At 25.0% G+C, this 18,883-nt stretch overlaps 1 protein-coding gene across 4 annotated transcripts in view; it reads right to left on the reverse strand.

The window, feature by feature from the left end:
- The window catches only part of LOC129611052 (class E basic helix-loop-helix protein 22), a 75,754-nt gene extending 60,389 nt beyond the window's left edge, over window positions 1-15,365 (reverse strand). Inside the window, exons 1-3 of one of the 4 annotated variants that reach the window (XM_055523973.1) lie at window positions 15,263-15,365; window positions 14,995-15,154; window positions 14,768-14,910 (exon numbers count right to left, since the gene is read on the reverse strand). The gene's annotated coding sequence lies outside the window, so the exon portion shown is untranslated. Of the gene's footprint in view, window positions 1-9,798; window positions 9,856-11,911; window positions 11,959-14,767; window positions 14,911-14,994; window positions 15,155-15,262 lie in introns of those variants that run through there. The other 3 variants (XM_055523974.1, XM_055523975.1, XM_055523977.1) reach the window with 3 other exon arrangements.
- Window positions 15,366-18,883: the final 3,518 nt, after the last annotated feature.

The following is an 18,883-nucleotide window of genomic DNA, read 5'->3' on the forward strand; positions in this document are numbered from 1 at the left end:
GAGACATTAGAGCTGTAATAGGGATCATAACGAGCTATTGTCTTATTGGCGAAAGCACCAAAAGGATGAATCACCTTGCGAACTGTCTCTGCAGGAATTACTGTGACGAGGAGGAGGAGACGCTGACCCATCTCCTTTGTCTATGTCCTGCTTGACAGGGAATAGAGGGAAGATGTGTTAGTTCAGTTTTCTTTTTACGAACTACGGATCTGGCGAATGTAAATGCCAGAGATTTAACCGGTTTCTGAAAACCTCGTGTTGGTTCCCGCGAGGGCGGGGGATTCTGTTCGGCGATATTACAACGGGCCATTTTAGACTATCGCCTTCTACCAAAATAAAACATCTGCTGTCAATTTGACTTAATCACTTTTGGTACAATCTGAATTTTTAACGAAAGTAAGAATGTACTAAATTCACTTTATACCATTATGTCAGAAACAAGCGAAATTAGCACTAACTTGACATATTTTGCAGACAAATTTTCAGTACGCATTGAAAACAGAATAGGAGGGAAACATCAAAATGTAAGTGGAAAATTAATTTTTTTTTGTAATTAAAGGTATACAGCTGACTAAAGTAGAATTGCCAGTTTACATTATATTATATTTGTTTACCAAAACCTTTAACTAAAGGAAGAATGCATATTCTACGTAAAAATTTTGCAGTTTTGGTAGACGCACTATGTGTAACTTACGGTATCCGCGTCGACCTTACCTAACCCAAATAACATTCTCCTCTATCTGTCGTACTTTTTTCAGTAAATGGATAAGTAATACTTTTCATTCAAACATAACATACGCTCAATATTTTTAATTGGATGTTTTTAACACGTTCCACGCAATAGAAAAAAAAGAGCAGTTAATTACTTGTAAAATAAGCACCCCGATAGTTGCTCTATAGAATGTTTTCGAAGTTATAAGCATTTATTCAATGCAGCAAAAACCTGGTATTATTCAACAACTCCAAAATTAGTATATCGCCCCCCCCCCCCAAAACCAAAAACTTTTTGGGCAGAAATTGATCAAAAAATCATCCTTGAAATTATTTACACCCTATATAAACATTGCAAAACAAAATGCTGAAAGTTTAATTCTAGGCTTTAGTTCTATAACTAATATTGTATTAAACATGATAAAGTTATAAGAAGTTCAATGTGCAATGTTTAATGTATATTATTCATTGCTTTGAAAATGTTAGGGGGTGGAGGGGGCAAGAACGACTTTCTTGTTTGGTTTCTAATAAACTATCTTTGAATGACACAACAAATAAACACGCTAATACGTTAAATAAATAATTTTTATTTCGCGAGAAACATAGACATTTAGATAAGCTTTATCCATTTAAACAGTCAATAATATAAAATACCTAATTAAGAGACTAGAATTTTGAATGTGCCTTCTAGCAAGAACATATTTCTAAATTTATATTATTTGTATAATATAAATTAATTTTAATAAATTTCATTTGATTTTCGTTTATAAATTCCATCTTCTAACCAATGTTCAACAAAACTTTTGATGTATATATGTAGCTGACTAAAGCCCTCTTAAGATAATATTTAACTACCAAGCAAGTGTGTATGTCGTTTTAATTTTCTACTTCCATTTGATTGCACCTTTTTTTAGTACTAGTTTCTTCAATTGTAGAATATTTTCTCAATCATTTCATAATATTTTCTACCCTATTTTAAATACAATGTACAAAAATATACATGAACACAGACATACTATTCACTCTTCTATATTTTCAGTTCTATTCTGTGGAAAACTGTTCAATTCTTTTTTCTCTCAAAAGGGGTTATAATCTCTGAAAATTTCATTTATTTTTTTGTCATGGATCAGGTAGGGTAAAATAATAAAAATATGATAAAAATAAAAAAACCGTCGTTTCAAGGGGCTAATAATATACATCATATAATAACGGAGGCGATTAAAATGTATGATTATTTTAAGGCCGAATTCATCATCATTCATAAACTATTTATTTTTACTCTTATAGAAAGGGACTATATGCAACTGTACAAAGCAACCCCAAAAAAACAAAAAATGGCCGCAAAATACTAAACAAATCTCTTATTGTACGTAAAAAGTGGAAAAAATTATGTTTTAAAAACACACGTATGCATGCAGAAGACAAAATTAAAATTTCAAATTTTGTGACACAAAATATTGGAAAATGTGAAACAAAAATGAAGCAAATTAAACAAAATACAATAAATTTGAATGAAAAAATAATAATAAATAATTTTGGTTTCTAATGGGATTTTTTCGAACTTCTAAAGAGATTTTTATTCACATGCATGCACATGTGTCTATATTTTACTGGCATCCTTGTTAACAACCTTAAAATGAAATGCATTGATTAGGGTGTACAATTTTAGTTTTTCATTAAGTTTCTAGCAGCAGTTGTTACTAAGAAATAATTTTCTCATTCACAATTTTGAATAAACTTGTATTATATTTATACACAAATACATATATTTTTTATATCTGTGGCCATAGGGAAGTTGGATCGCAACGAGGGGTTGATTTAAATGTACAAAAAATTATTTTAAGTTTTAATATTAAAATAAAATAGGAAAAAATTTTATACAATTCCGGATTTTGTTTTTTGACAAAAGTGTTTTTTTTTTTTACCCCCGTTTTTATACATTCAGTTTAATTTTCTTTTATTGTGTTTTCAAAAAAGGATATTTGTGTCCGTATATGTAATATAAAAACAAGAGGCATGTGCGCATATTTTAATTTAAAGGAGGATACAATCATTCATATGAAATAATTTTAACGACTTTAACGATTGAGTTCAATACATTTTTATTTTCATTCATTTATTAAATTTATTTATTGAACAAAACTTACGCATATAGTATTAATTTATATTATAAAGACGCTGACTTCATAAATTGATCCGAATAAGTGCTTCAATTGGAATTTAACAGAAATCCATAGAAAAATGCATTTACATTAAAATCAATATGATTTCTAGCATTAAATGTTACTCAATAAACATTCTTTCTCACCCGTTTTTCCTGTTTGTTTCCCTAAATTACGCTAAAGTGCCGGTTCGCTCTTAGTTATTATAGAAAATTCTTCGAGAAAAGAAGCGAATAATTCAAGAATTCAAGCAAATTCAAGTTGATGATAATGTTTCTTTTGATTTCCGTAAGCTAAATAATAAAGCCAATCTAGATAACTTTTAAAATTTTAAAACAAAATTTTTTAAAAACTGAATACATGCGTTTTATTATTTTTTATATATGTATATCAATCAATATATTATAATATTAACTGAGTTGCGGCGTATTAACCGCCAAGAGGAAAACATTTAGGATCTTAAATAGAATTGCATATTTTTGCTCAAAATCAAATTTCAGGTCGATCTAGCTTGTCCGTCCGCTCTTAGAGCGCTCATTTGAACTATAAACTTTAGCTAGACACAGATATACATTTTTACTCCATGCAGATTGGTATAGGAAATGTATAAGATTGGCTGACTTGAATTTCCTTGTACGCATTCCGGCAAAGGTCTTAAAATAATCACGAAATAGGTTCATGCGGAATGTTGTTCAAAGTCAAACGTCTTTTAAAAAATTAGACCGATATGATTAGTTTGGTTCGACCAAAATTACGAATTATTGTCATTTGTATTACCATAACATTTGAAAAGGTCTTGAAAAAGTCTACAATAGCAATCTCTCTAGAGTTTAACAAGGCGGATATTTGACATTGGCAACCAAAACTAATATTTTTCTAAATCAAAAAATCATTTTTTGTTATTGAAATCAACATTTTATTTAATAAATCAACCACACTTTATTCGATCAAAATAAAGTAAGTGAGCTTTTTCAACTCCTAATCCATGTCGTTTCACAATTTATCAATATTACAGATTTAAAATAAGAATATTTAAAAGCAAACATGTTGGAAAATTTTATTAAACGACGAAGTAACATAAATTAATATATTGTGAATAAACAAAAAATCTGTTTGTTCATTTGTCTGTATTAATTGAATCTGTGTTTTAGAGACAATACATTTCATTATATTTCATAAAATTCTGGAACACTTTCAATAATATATTACGTAAATTTGATTATAATTCGAAATTCGATTTATAAATTGTAATATAGTATTTTTTTATGGAAATTGTTACAATTATTTATTAATTTTAATAGAGTTATATTTTTATTAAAAGCAGCTACAGTACTCACGAAAGTAATATATTAGTAACTTTTTGTTAATTAGTTATTTAAATTATGCAATTAAATTCAAATCTCAGATTGAATAAAAAAACCTTTAGTTTCAAAAAATAAATTAATCAATTATGAATTTTAATGAATCAATGCAGAATTTTTAAGTATGAAAAATTTAAATTAATTTTGATTAAAATATAAAATTTTAAGAGAAAAACAAATAAGATTGAATCAAATTATATAGCTAGTCTAGGGCATTAATTGCGTAAAACTTAAGCAATATTGACGTTTTTTTCTAGACATGCGAATTATGGCCTTAAAATTTTGAAACAGACTTGACATGATTAACTTTCACAACGGGATAATTACGTTGATATTATTTAAGTTAAAAAATAATTAAATATCAATTTTAAAGTACATACTTGAAATTTTATGCCTATTTAAAATATAATTATTTAAAATAAATTATTTTATAATAAGTCGGATCTTCCACATATGCAAAAGCAGGTATCTTAAAAATTTTGTAATAAATTTACTTCATAAAATTAGGAAAGTAAAACTCAAAAACAAAATAATAAATAACTAAAAAAAATAGAGTTGACCTTGTGAACTTTGGGACACCCATGCCAATTTTTTCCAAAATAATATGATAGCTGAAAAAAGTTTTAATAACCTCCTGGTTTGTATTTTAGTATAGAATATTTGCCTAGTCACTAAACTTGTTCTAAAAAAAATTTAGCACTATAGCCTTTTAAATTTTGTATTGTGAGTAAATTATTTCTAAAAATCTTTGAAACATCAATGGCTCAGTTGTCAAACTATGTATGTTACGAAAAAACTGAATACTCAGACTTTATATTCTTCGATATACATATGACTTGTTTATTTTTTATGATATATTACTATTCTAAGAAGTCACATAAGTAGAGCTTGATTTAAAAAAACAATTCCCTATTACCAAACTCTTTCATATACGAATATATGAATACATTAGTCTTTATGTAGGTTTCGAGCAATAACGAAACTATTTTAAGAGTTTAATGACAGATATATTGTAACAAAATATATAACCCCATCGAAATTTTATCTATGTGTAGGTTCTGTTACCAAACTCGTTTATATAAACTTAAAAACCCCATGTTTTGAAATTTCTCAGATATAACTTAATTATTTTTAGAGTCGGATACCGTAACTTTTATAATCAAGGGACGGACAAAAATAGCTAAGTGCTGAAAATATATATTTTTGTCTATATCTCACATGTCAATTTCTTGGGGTAGAAATCGGAGTTATAAAATTATAATAGCTTTCGAGCGCTGTTCGCTGTTCGAAACAAGAACAAAAACTCTTAAATGAAACCTTATATTCTTAATTTGCGTTATTAAAAATAATTTTTATTTTAATTGAAAATTCAAAATTTAACTCGAAAATGTTTTTTCTTGCTATTTAAAATGATTTTAATTTAAAATAAAACACAAATTTTTGCTTACATGGGTTAATTAGGTTGTGCCTTCTCTTTGAAAAAAAATTAATTAATGATTTACCATTGCAATCATTTTACGGCACTATTTATGTATGCATGATATAATAAAGTCGCAATTTTTTAAGAGCATTAAGTTTTAATAATTAAAAACTGGTGATTTACTATATATAAAAATTTAGATACTTGGCTGATGATAATAATATTGTGACACTACAATAGAAATGAGTTTAAGAGAATATATGGGTGATTATCTAATTTTTTATTTGTTTGATATATTAATAATACATTTATTATTTACAGAACCTGCCAGATTCGTTAAATAAACCTAATGGGTATTAAGGCAAAATTTGTGTACGAAAGTTGTTCATTTTGGTGTTTCGCATAACCTAACCGAAATTATGGACATTTGAAATTCCGCAAAAGTGTATTAATAGATGTTTTAAATAATGGGTTAACGGTTTTTTCTGAAATATCTCAAAACTACAATTTTTGAGATTTTTAGTTTACGATTGTCGAGATCGATATTTCATTAATTATAAATTGCACATCCAAATTAAAAAAATTTAAATTTAAAGTTTATTTATATTTATCACGAAATAAAATAATTTTTTATTACCACAGAAATGAAATTTTTAATTTGATATTATGATTTCCAAAATTGAATACTTCAAAACTACTCGTATATTTCACTTGCTTCTAATAGCTATATTAATAAATAAATGATAGAAAATCTTACAATTAAATTTAAATTTTGTACTACTTAAAGAAAAAACATTAATTTCAATAAATTTTAATAGTTGGCGATCCGCAATAGGAAACATGTTGTATTATGAGCATATTTTTTTAATGTTTTCAAATTTAGCTGTTTTTTCAACAAGTTTCGTTCACCCTAGAGCAAATACATATAAAAAATAACTAATTACATTGAGTAAATATTTTATAGATTCGATTAAATTAAATAGTAAATAAAAGAACACTTTTATTGTACTCACTGTATGACATTAATGAGTACAATACCCGTAGCTTAATATGTTCGAGTGAATTTTTTTTTGTATTTCGGTTCTTTTTTCTAACAATATACAAAATTCAATCACCGTCAAGTGACTTTGTTTTAATGACAAATATACTTAATTATTAAGAAGTAAATTAAAAAAGACTCGGTACCATTAAACCACAAGGTTACAAGTACATGAATAGAAAACGACAACTACCAAATTTAAAATTTGAAGGTAAATAATACAGAGTAAAATTCGCCCATCGAATAAGGTCTAAACAGAAATATTTATTAAAAATGTCATCAAAAAACCATTTCATTTGAGAAGTTGGTACTATCGAATCCAATTGTACTAACAAACCCAATAGTGAATGTGCACATTGCGAGAAAAAACTTAAATCAAACAAAACCATTTGAGGGTCGAGATATTTGTGTAACTCGCATCTACTAAAATTATCCAAGTAAGGAAATAATTTACGTGCATATGTATGTATTATTCATGCTTTTATTTTTACTTATATTCATTAAATTTAAATGAATTTCTAATTAGAGTGTAACAAAACAACGTAAGTATAAGTTTGCTTATATGAAATGAAATTATGTCAATCACAATTTGAAGAAAACTTAAATCAAAGAATCATATAATAAGTATTTTAAAAGGGAAGTAAAAATTTTTTGTAAGTTTTTTCAAATTTAAGCACACAAAGACAATTTTTTAAACTTATTTTAATTTGCGAAAGTGAGAAGGTCTACGAATTTCGTTTAAAACAAAGACCTCTTAGAGTCTCCAAGATCCTGATAAAGGCAAGAAAAAATAAAACATATGTATAATAGCTGAAGTGTTATAATAACATAATATTTTATTGTAAGAAAAATCAACCGCAGTAATTTGATAGTCCAAAAATGAGTTTTATAATATTATTTTATAAAACTCTTTATACATTCTTCTCATTACTTTCTTAATTTTGATGTTGTACTTAAATTTAAAATAACTTCACACAAGAAAAAATGTTGAATTTTTGTATAATAATATATTACATTTTCAATTTTTAATACTTAATTTATCAACAAAAATTCAAGTCAAATTGTTTGAAATAAATAATGCGTAATTTAAATTCTTATTTCAAATTTTTTATTTCATTCAAATTCATTCTCAGTTGTAACTTAAAAATTTCTTATAAAAAAGAATGAGTGCCGTCAAGAATGAGTGAATATCTCGTGAAGCCATTTATCTTGGTTTATTCTGGACAACAATAACCCCAAGTTTTGGTGGTACGAGTACATAGCTATATTATTGTTTTAGGAAATGATAGTTTATTAATACATAATCAAATGTTTATGCATAATGTTTGTATGTACATATAATATTTATTGTAATGTAACTAAAGCAAAAACTAAAACCATATAGACTGGATAAAGTTTAATGAATTTTTTTGACAACCTTTTTCCAAAATTCCAAGAAAAGCATTTATTCCATTTTATTTTCAACTCTGGTGCATACATATATACATTATGTACAATTTGCATTAGGTATCTAGAATTTCGTGTAAAATATAAAATTTAAAATATGCATATGCATTTATAAGTAAAACGCCACGGGATCAAAAAATCAGTTAATTTACCTCACCCCCCTCTAACCCAACAATTTGCTCTTGCAACCCCACTCCATTTCCATAATCCTCTCTGAAGTATCGTTTTTAAAGAACTTTAAATAAAAATTTTTAAAAATTGATTATTCTTAGAGCAAATTAATTTTACATAAACCAAGTAAATCAAAACTAATACACAATAAAATAAAAAAAAATCAAAAAAAAAAAACCTGAACAAGAAAATTATAAAAGAAAATAAAACTTGTGGGTAAGTGATCATACAAATTCGAGAAAAAACATATTTTTTTCTCCCAATTATTACGTTCCATTTTTTATTATTTTTCTATTTATAAAATGTCTTAAAAAATTTTCAGTTTTCATTATATAATAAAATTTTAAATGATTCAAGCAAAAAAATCAAATGATTCACAAAAAAAAGAGGAAAGAAAAAAAATACTGAGAAAAAAAACGCGAAAAAGTTACCTTAAACCTGAATTGAAAGATGAAATTTTAGCTGTTTAATAACTTTTACTAAACTTGTTATAAGCGTTCTCTCACACATTCTCAAAAATCGTTCTGAAAAAAATATTTTTATATTTTTTTATCAGTTAGAAATTTTCTTTTCTCTGTGATGAGATACTTACATTATGTACATATGTACACACATATATATATATGGGATATGTATAAGAGTATGAACATTTATAAAAATGTTTAACATTTATCGGTTCATAAAGACAAAAAATTATTACTTTTTTTAATATGCATTGGTGACTTTTGTACACAATATGTGATTACATATGTGTGTATATAGCATATAAGATTCCATTAAAAGCTTGTTTTGTTTCAACTCTTCTTAAAAACAAGAATAATATAAAACGAAAAAAAAAACACAAAACTTGTTAAATTCTAGAATCTAGAAAATAATTTTTTTTGTTTTCGCGCAATTTTTTTTCCACCGTAATCACATATACCCACGTCCCACATGCTGTACATATTATGCATTTATAAATACATTTTAACATTTAAAGTTATACATATATACGATACACGGGAATTCATAGTAATTATTTTGTGTTATGGTTTTTGTTAATTTGTACATAGATATAGTAATTATTATTACATAGGTATTTACATACATATTTTGTATATTCTTATATACGTAAGCATTATATATTTATAATGCTAACATTTACATTTACATGTTTAATTCGTGATACACGTGGTATTATGATTTGAAGTATGTGTTTTAGAATAACAATAAAAACAAAATTGAAAAAAAAATAAATTTTCATCCCCACTATGTTTTAATTGTAAAAACTTGAAAGCTATAATGATATGTATTTTATAAGAAAGTATGTACACACTCATGTTCATATAATGTCCATATTTATTATGTAAGTAGATACTCGATTTTAAAAGCATACATCTGAAAAATTCTATGCAAGATATATTTTGCACTATAATAAATAACATCTATGCAAATAAAATGCAATGCAATTTAAAAAAAACTCATTTTTTTCTTTTTACAATAATATACCTTGAATTTTGTAATTCCACTATTGTAACATTTTTATACCCGTATGAATGTATGCTCGAAGGGTCCAAAATGTCCGCCCATCCGTCCGTCCCAACGATAATGTCAAAACTAATGGAGATAATTTCACCAATGATTTTTCACAAATGGTTCATTATAGCAAATACCAGAACCCTATTTAAATTGGATATGATCGAATAGCTGCCATACAACTTAAAAATTTACTTAGAAACTATTAGAGCTTTGATATTTAATTTCACATAAATATATTAGTAGGGCCAATGTACTTGATGAGAGTTGTTGAAATTGCTTGGCTCTTTCTAATAGCTCCCATACAACTTCAAAAATGATTTGACTTTATCTTAGAAACTATAATAGCGGATGTTATTTGAAATTTCACATAAGCGAATATATTAGTAGTGGCAAATTCTTAAACGTCAAATTTTATAAAATCTGAGTTGTCTGAGTTTACGAATACTCTGCTGCGTTTTTACTTTCAGTCAAAGCTTAAATTCTTAAACGTCTAAAAAAAAGTCAATTAAGCGTCAAAATTGTAGATTTTTTTTTTTACATGCAGACAGTCTGACGCAGTAATTCAGTAAATAAATTTGATGTATTGAGTGACTATCATTTGGTAAATTCTTAAACGTCAAATTTTACAAAATCTGAGTTGTCTGAGTTTACGAATACTCTACTGCGTTTTTACTTTCAGTCAAAGCTTAAATTCTTAAAGGTCTAAAAAAAGTCAATTAAGCGTCAAAATTGTAGATTTTTTTTTTACATGCAGACAGTCTGACGTAGTAATTCAGTAAATAAATTTGATGTATTGAGTGACTATCATTACTTCAAAAATAATATAAAAAATATTTGTTTTGTTAATTTTTAATATGTAAGTATAAAATTGTTTTAAATCTAAAAAAATTTTTTTTTTTGTTTTGACGTTTACGGATGATCAAAATTCAAAGTCAATTACGGGTAAAAAGTTTACTACATTTCTGTCCGTAAAAGTTTTATACGTCAGACAGTTTGCAGACTGAAAACAAAATTTTGACGTTAAAGAATTTGCGGTAGGGCTAATGTGTATGACAAAATTCACTGAAATTGCTTGGCTCTTTCTGGTAGCTGCCACACAACTTCAATAGTAGTTTGGCCATATCTAAGAAAATATTGAAAATACAGTACTGAAATTTTGCATATATTAATATGGTAATTAGGCTACTTAAAGTCATAGTCAGCCCCATGGTCAGCTATGGCATATTTATTCGCACATGGGATAACAAATTCGTAAGGGTATCACAGAGTTGACACGGTCAACTTAATTTTTTCACGTTTTATTTTATATTTTGTAGGAATCTTTATTTTATTGCAAAATACGGTTTACTTTAAATAAATTATTTAAAACATTTACAGATCCGGCAACGTATCCATTATAATTTATTTTTTGCCTAGTTAAGGTATAGTTTAAGTAGATAATAGCAAAAGTCTAAAGTACGTAGGTTACAGCTGAAAAATATGAAATGTAAAAGTATAGAAGCCAGGAATTCGCGCAATCTTCTTATTTGGTTTTTCGATTTCATAAACAAGCATCTCATAAGAAGCTAAAAATGTTCGTATGTATTGGCTTTTGAAAATGTTTCAGTTATTTCTTTAATCTCATCATAAAGAAGAATTAAATTTGGAACTCGTCTCTCACTTATTTCTTTGTTATTTTTACATAAGGAATAAATAAATTAAAAGTATAAATGTGTAATTCGTATTTATAAATTCAACTGATATGGCAATTAATAAAATCCTAATTGTACTATAGTTATTACAAATGGTAACAATATTCTCTTAGAAGCTCTTTTTATTAATTATTATTGAATCATTTTACTGCAACACAACTTGCCTCTATTTTTCATTTTATTTTATAACACTGCAAAGTTGCTGCTTTATTTTAGCTAAAAAATTCATACTTTATTTCACTCTTTGAAACGTGTTTTTTAGGGTAACATAATCTTTCCAATAACCTCAACATACTTAGAAATGTATAAGTAAGAGTTTTTTTGAAAATATACAAAAAGTTGAACAAAACTTTTGCAACTACCTTGTGCCTTAATTTTGTTTGTTTACTTACCAAAATACAAAAGCGTCGAATAAAAACATGCAGTTCAATTTATTGGATACTATTGCCGAATTGTGCATCAATATTAACTTGGTTCTCTTTGAAGATCTTACAGTTTACTTTGTTGAATTAAACTAATCAACCAATAAAGCAGCCTTTTTTGCAAATAAGTTTATTTTGTGATTTAAATGAATAGAGTAATCAGGGATAAACAAAATTATTTTTATTTGTAATCCTAGTTTTTAATCAACTTAAATAATATGTGGATAATATATTCCAATCAAGTTTAAATATTATACTCTAGTCTAATAGTGGTTGGGAGTAAATGACATGAATTTCAAATATTTAATACAACATAAATATTTTAAATATTTTAAAAACTTTTATAACAAATTTAAATTTTTTTTTTTCAAAAAAAATAAAGACTAGCAATGAAACAAAAAAATAAAGGAAAAAAGAAAAATAGACCCCATCATATTTAAAAATAAGAAAACAAAAGAGCATGAGTGACAAACTAACCAAGGTCTAGACATTTCAAAACAATTTCAGCTAAACTCGTGCGTACATTTAACAATATGTAATATACTAAACTGCAATTATTAATATCATGTTTAAAAAAATGCTGTTTTTTATAACTTCCACTTACATAATTCTATTAAGTCGAACTCGAAGGTACATATATGAAATATGTAATAGAAATCGAAGTTTGATTAAATTTCAAGTTATATTAAATCAAAAGTTAACTCTATGTACAAGTTAATAGAATTCTTAATTTCGCTATCATAGCTTTGCTTGAAGTTAAAAAAAATTATCAAAATCTGAATGCTTTAACTAAAATGACTAACCTTAAAGTTATCTAAAAAGATTGGCAAAAAATAATGCAGAAAAAATTATCTAACTGGAAATATAAGTTCAATCAAAACTAAGATTTCATCTATAAAGTATAAGAATGTTAAAAGAATTAAATTAAGTTTAAAATTCTCAACATAACACAATATAATTATTTTAATATAACAAAGCTCAACCAAATATTTTTACTCTAATAAACATTTTATTTTGTTGTGAACAAAATACAACTTATTATTTGCGAATTTTTATAACAGAATTTAGAATTATTGGAATCATAAAAAAAAAATCAGAATATTATAGTTTAAAAAATATTAAAAAAATCAGTTGCGAAAACCAGAAATTTTGAAGTAAGAGACACAAAATCTCTTATACCAGTTTACAGACGTTTTAATTTTTCATGAGAATACATAGTCTCGTTAGATTCGCAAATCTGGAAAGTAGTGCACGTGACTGCAAGTGTTATTAAATTACCTTAAATTTATATACATACACATTATTTTATTATGAGCTCGTATCACAAACAATGACTCTTAATAATTATTTTAAACAAATATGTACAAAATGCACGTTTTACATATATAAAAAAGGTAACAAAATAAAGATATAATTATGATGAATAAGAAAAAAAAAAACAAGTAATTAAAAAAAATCTCACGTCAATATTTTATAAATTATAGTTATTTTTTTTTTTAATTTTATTTCCAGAACATCATATCAATTATTATTATTGTAAAAATATTAAAGAAAACAGAAACGTAACTAAGTTATGAACATGCAAATTAAATTAAAAAAAACTTTTCGAAACATGTTTTATTATATAACGTATGTAAATAATTAAAGCTTTTTGTAATTTTATAGCTGAAAAAAAAACGGGCTTAAAGTTTCAGTATTATACTAGTTTATAACTACACATTGTTTTCCTTTAAAATTTGGAGTTATGATAGCATGATATATTCAAAAATTCGACAAAAAGTAAAAAGAAATAAAATTACTATTCAAGTTCAACCCGTTTGTGTAAAATAATTTAATATCTTAAAGCTGGGGAAAAAATAAGGACATTTAAAAACAATTGAGCTAGATAATTATATTAATTTATATCATTAAACAATGATTAATTATTTATATATCGGTATTTGAATTTGAATATAACTTAATGAAGTGATTTAATTGCAGGCATAAGACAATTTATTGTTAATTTCACTGTTATTCCTTATTGTTTAATATAATAATCTACTACAAAAGCGAAATATTAAATTTGCTCTAAAAAGACTATATTATAAAGGAACAAAACGAACATTTTTTCACTAAATGATGAAATCAAAATAAACTTAAAAAAGGCGATTAGAAAATGTAGGAATCAGATATAACTGTAAAAATTATGAGTATTTAGAAGCTTATACTCATAAGTTCGGTATTAGTTTCTAGTATGAAAGTAAAAATAATAAAATTACATCAATCTACAATTTCAAAAATGATCAGAAACAAATCATGTCACTTTTATATAAGCACAATAACACATAAATATGTACACAATATAATAATGTAACATACATAAATAATTATAAATATCAATAAGAGTAAACATTTTTTACGATAATTTATATGATCAAGCTTTTTAAGAGAAATTTGTTTATGTAAAAATTTCGTTTATTAAATAAAGTGCAAGTGCACTAGTAAAATTTTTTTTTAGCAAATGCTGGTTAAAAATAATATTTAATGTTTTGAAGAGAAAAAAAAACCGTTTTTAATGAACTTTTGGTTAGCAAACAGATACAATAAATTAGGATGGCCATTTCAAATAGATTCTACGATATGTAAACGACAATTACTCAAAATCTATGGTAACATATTATTATGTGTTATAACTCTGACCACTCGACTATTTTCATGGCTAATAAAGATATAAAGCAACTTAAAGTACTCCTTACTTTTCTGATGTGTTCTATACTCTTTTGAAATATTTTAGATTGAAAATAAACTTTGAAAATTATAAATCATATAAAAAAAATTAATACTTACTTTAACTTCTATAAAACCTGCTCACAAATCTGTTCCTTAAAAATTTGATAATTAAAGTTAGATTCACAATTAAATTTTCCAAAAATTCAACAGTCATAGATATGACTTACGGAGTTCAAGGGAATATAATATACTTATGTGTGCTAAAATAATAAAGAGAATAAAATATAGCATATTATGATAATGGATTCATATATACATACATATGTATGTATGTATGTACATACCTGATTTAGTAGTTAAAATCTGAGACACCGGATTTCGCTTTGCAAATATAAATCGAATAAACCACTTGAGGTCTTTATATTTTCAAAGGGATTGAAATAGGTCTTTGGTTCATAAAAATAAGAATTTTATCTTTTTATTTTCTTAAACAAAGAAGAAAATCTATAAGTTAAAAAAATAAATTTAAAAAATAATTTACGATTATTTAAACAAAATTTTCAACATAACATAAAAATATAAGTCTAACAGCTAATAAAAATTCAAACTTACCTCTAATTTTTCTTATTTAATTTTAATTGATTAAATTTTTCAATAGTAAATTTGCAACATTTGTAAACACAAATATTTTTTCAATTTATTTTGTTGTTTGTTTAATGTTCAGATAAAAATGATGCCAAAAATATGTCAATACTGTCAAATTTTTTTCATTATGCTTTCATTTATACACACCAGTTTTTAAATAAACAATACCGTAAAAAAAAATAATCAACAAAAGATAGCACCACATACATATATAAATTTGAATTTGCTTAAATATAATATATTAACCTTTTTATACGGTATCTTTGTGAGAAAATAAAATTTGAAGATAATCGAAACAAAAATGGAAATTTTGATTTAAAAAGAATATTAAGTAAATATGGTAGAAATCATATAAACCGGTTATTTACGATAAACTGTGGCTACACTATTTTTGTTCCAATTCCAGCTATTTCCGGATATTCCAGCTTATTGTTAACGCAATATCTGCGTTCCTTTAAGAAATAGTATTCCTAACGTACAATAGATGGATTTATTACTTACGGAGTTATTTTGGCATTTAATTTTAATCAAAAACTATTATAGCGACTTAGAATTTCATACAAAAAAATGTAAACATTTTATTTTTTTACTTTTCAGCTTTTTAAATTTTACTTTTCAGTATTTTGGATGGAGAATTTTGTATAATTGTATGTACATATTAATATTAATATAATTGGACATTTCATATTTAATAACAATAAAATAATTTAATTACACAAACAAACAAAAATTAATATTATCTGATTTTCCCTTTTTGTATGAGTTGGAAATGTATTAATTCATGAATGGAAGAGCTAAAGAAACTAAAATTTCAAATATATGAGTGAACTAATTATTAATATTTATTTTAGAACATCTTTGATTCCAGTTTATCATAATGTAACACTTTTTTTACTTTTTTTTAGAGGTAGCAGGTATTTTAAAAAGGTTTTGAAGATAGCGATCTACCTATCTATCTATCTGGTGTACCTTACATCCTATAGCGCATAATTAATGCCTTACCTTATCTTATTCAGATAATTATATCCTTTTTCTGGTCTGATAATAAACCAAAAATAAGATTTTACGTCAACTTTACTTCTTTACTTACTAATTTTGCATACATCTATAAAATATGTCCTTTCATTTCAGAAACTTGTATAATTTTATTTAATATGTATCTACATAATGCATACAGATTTTTAATAAGTTTTCAAGTAAAGAAAGTGTCCGTGACTCATAAATTCGTATTTTCAACTTCTCAGAAAAAGTTTTTTTTTAATTGTTTTATTTTTTCTATCAAAGTTTATTTTTTTACAGTGGCAACCCTGATTAAAAGAGATAAACTAGTTTAATAGAAAAACACTCTTGATTTGTAGTCAGCATTATTGTTCTTCGTTGTTTGACAAAATATACAAAAGCATTTGCATCATTAAACGCACATTCATGTCATGACGTTTTAATATTTCCCCTCAAATTCATTATTTTGTTTTTCTATTGAGCAAAATGTCAATCTCTCATATTTTTTCTCATTTTGGTTGTTTGAGGCGCTTTTTTATATCTTACTTTATATCATTTTATGGCAGCTATTCCATAAGAATCATGTGTGCACAGCAACAGCAAAAATAACATTTTTGTAATAATGTTATTTACGAAATAGCCATAATCTTTTGCCTATACATAGATACATATACATATGTATGTATAGGATTCCAAACAAACGTTCTCTAAAACTCTAAACCATTCCGAAAATCACAAAAGCTATTTGATTAAAAAGAAAAATTATACATAAGGTAGAAAAATGAAATAAAACAATCTTTGATTGTAGTTGTAAATTTGGGTATGCAAAAATGTAATTTAATTTTTGTTTTTTATGTTTATTGTGTGTGTGCAGTACGAATTTGTAAATTTATTTTTTTCTCCCTTTCGATTTGTTTTATTTTTTTCGGGAAATTAAAAAAAAAAGGAAAAAATTTTTACAGACGGCATTACATATGTATGTATGTATGTATATGTGAATATCTAGCAACTAACTACAAAAATATCAAATCGAAAGTCTACTAAAAATTATTAGTAAAAGAGAATTTAATAAAAATTGATGTGTAAAGAAATTGAGACGTCGACGTTGTCGTCTATTTTGTGGATTGTGAGATATTTTTTCCCTCAAAAAAAAATTTTTATATATTTTAAAAAAAATTAAAAACAACAAAAAAAAGGAAATAACAATAAAGAAAACGTAAGAGAAAGAAAAAGTATAATTATCTCTAAAAAGTACGAAAATACAAAATAATCATAATATAAAAAATTTCATTTCTAAAATTATTATGCATGTACATACATAAAGTATGTATGCATGTATATTGTACATGAACTATAAAATTGTAATTATTGTTTAAAAAATATTAAAAAAAAATCCAATTAGTTTCAAGAACTAACTTGTGTAAAATTGTGATATTTAACAAATAAAATAATAAAATCCAAGAACCTATTCAAAAAAAAGAGTTCAAATCAAAACATTTTGAATTGAATGTTCTAAAAAAACACTTTATTTAGTGCGACAACCTTTGGAATTCATATATACGTATATGTATGTATGTATATGCATGAATATGTATATTCATAGGTATAAATATGCGTGAGTACTAAAGTGTTTTATATGTACATACATACATATATGTATGTATAGTTAATCAGTTTCTGTTTGGAATCCATATAATTTTGTATTACAAAAAGTGTATTGAAATAATTTATTAAAAAAAAACATTGAATACCTATTTTGTGAAAAAAAAAACATTATACGTAGTGTCCAAAAATTATTTATTTCTAAGTATGCACATAGTATGCATCTAAATTGAATTCTGCAAAAAATACACATATGTATGTATGTAGAACAAAAGTGCAAGAACAAATCTGTTCTAATTTGCGCGAATTTCAGTTGTTAAAATTAGCGGCGAATATAATTTATAATATAATTCAATTATAAGAAAAAAAACATTGTATTCTAATGTAAAAAATTCATAAAGAAAATTACCCAAACCAAAATACGATAAAAGTATATAAAAATATATGTACATCCATACATACATTCATACTAAAATAACTACATATAAGCATAAATGTGTGTAAAAATTATTCATATTTTCCTTTGATTCTTTTGTTTACAATATATAAAATATAAAAGTTTAAATATAAAGGCTAATGGCAGTACATAATATTTACATATGTTTGTATATGTATACATATTGGATGAATTTATAAAGAAAAAATAATAAAATGTGAGTATTTGCTTTGTTTTAATTTATTTTTGTTGGTTTTTAAAATAAGAGATATCTATAACTTCATACGTTCATATGTATATATTAACAGATTTTTGTGTATTACACTTACAAGTTTTGATAAAAAAATGGAAATATTTTATGCTTGTGTTTGTGAAATTAAGAATTATAAGTTCAAGAGATAAAATTCTATAGAGAAGAGAAAAACAAAATAAACTTTTATAATAAATACAAACATATGTACATACATATATGTATAAGACAATCTAAATATATCTTAAAAACTAACTACATATATAACAATCTTAATAACTATAAAAAAAACAAGGTAAAG

The sequence above is a fragment of the Condylostylus longicornis genome, unplaced genomic scaffold (genome assembly GCF_029603195.1).
Source record: "Condylostylus longicornis isolate FDR11 unplaced genomic scaffold, ASM2960319v2 ptg000048l, whole genome shotgun sequence".
Lineage (NCBI taxonomy): Eukaryota > Metazoa > Arthropoda > Insecta > Diptera > Dolichopodidae > Condylostylus > Condylostylus longicornis.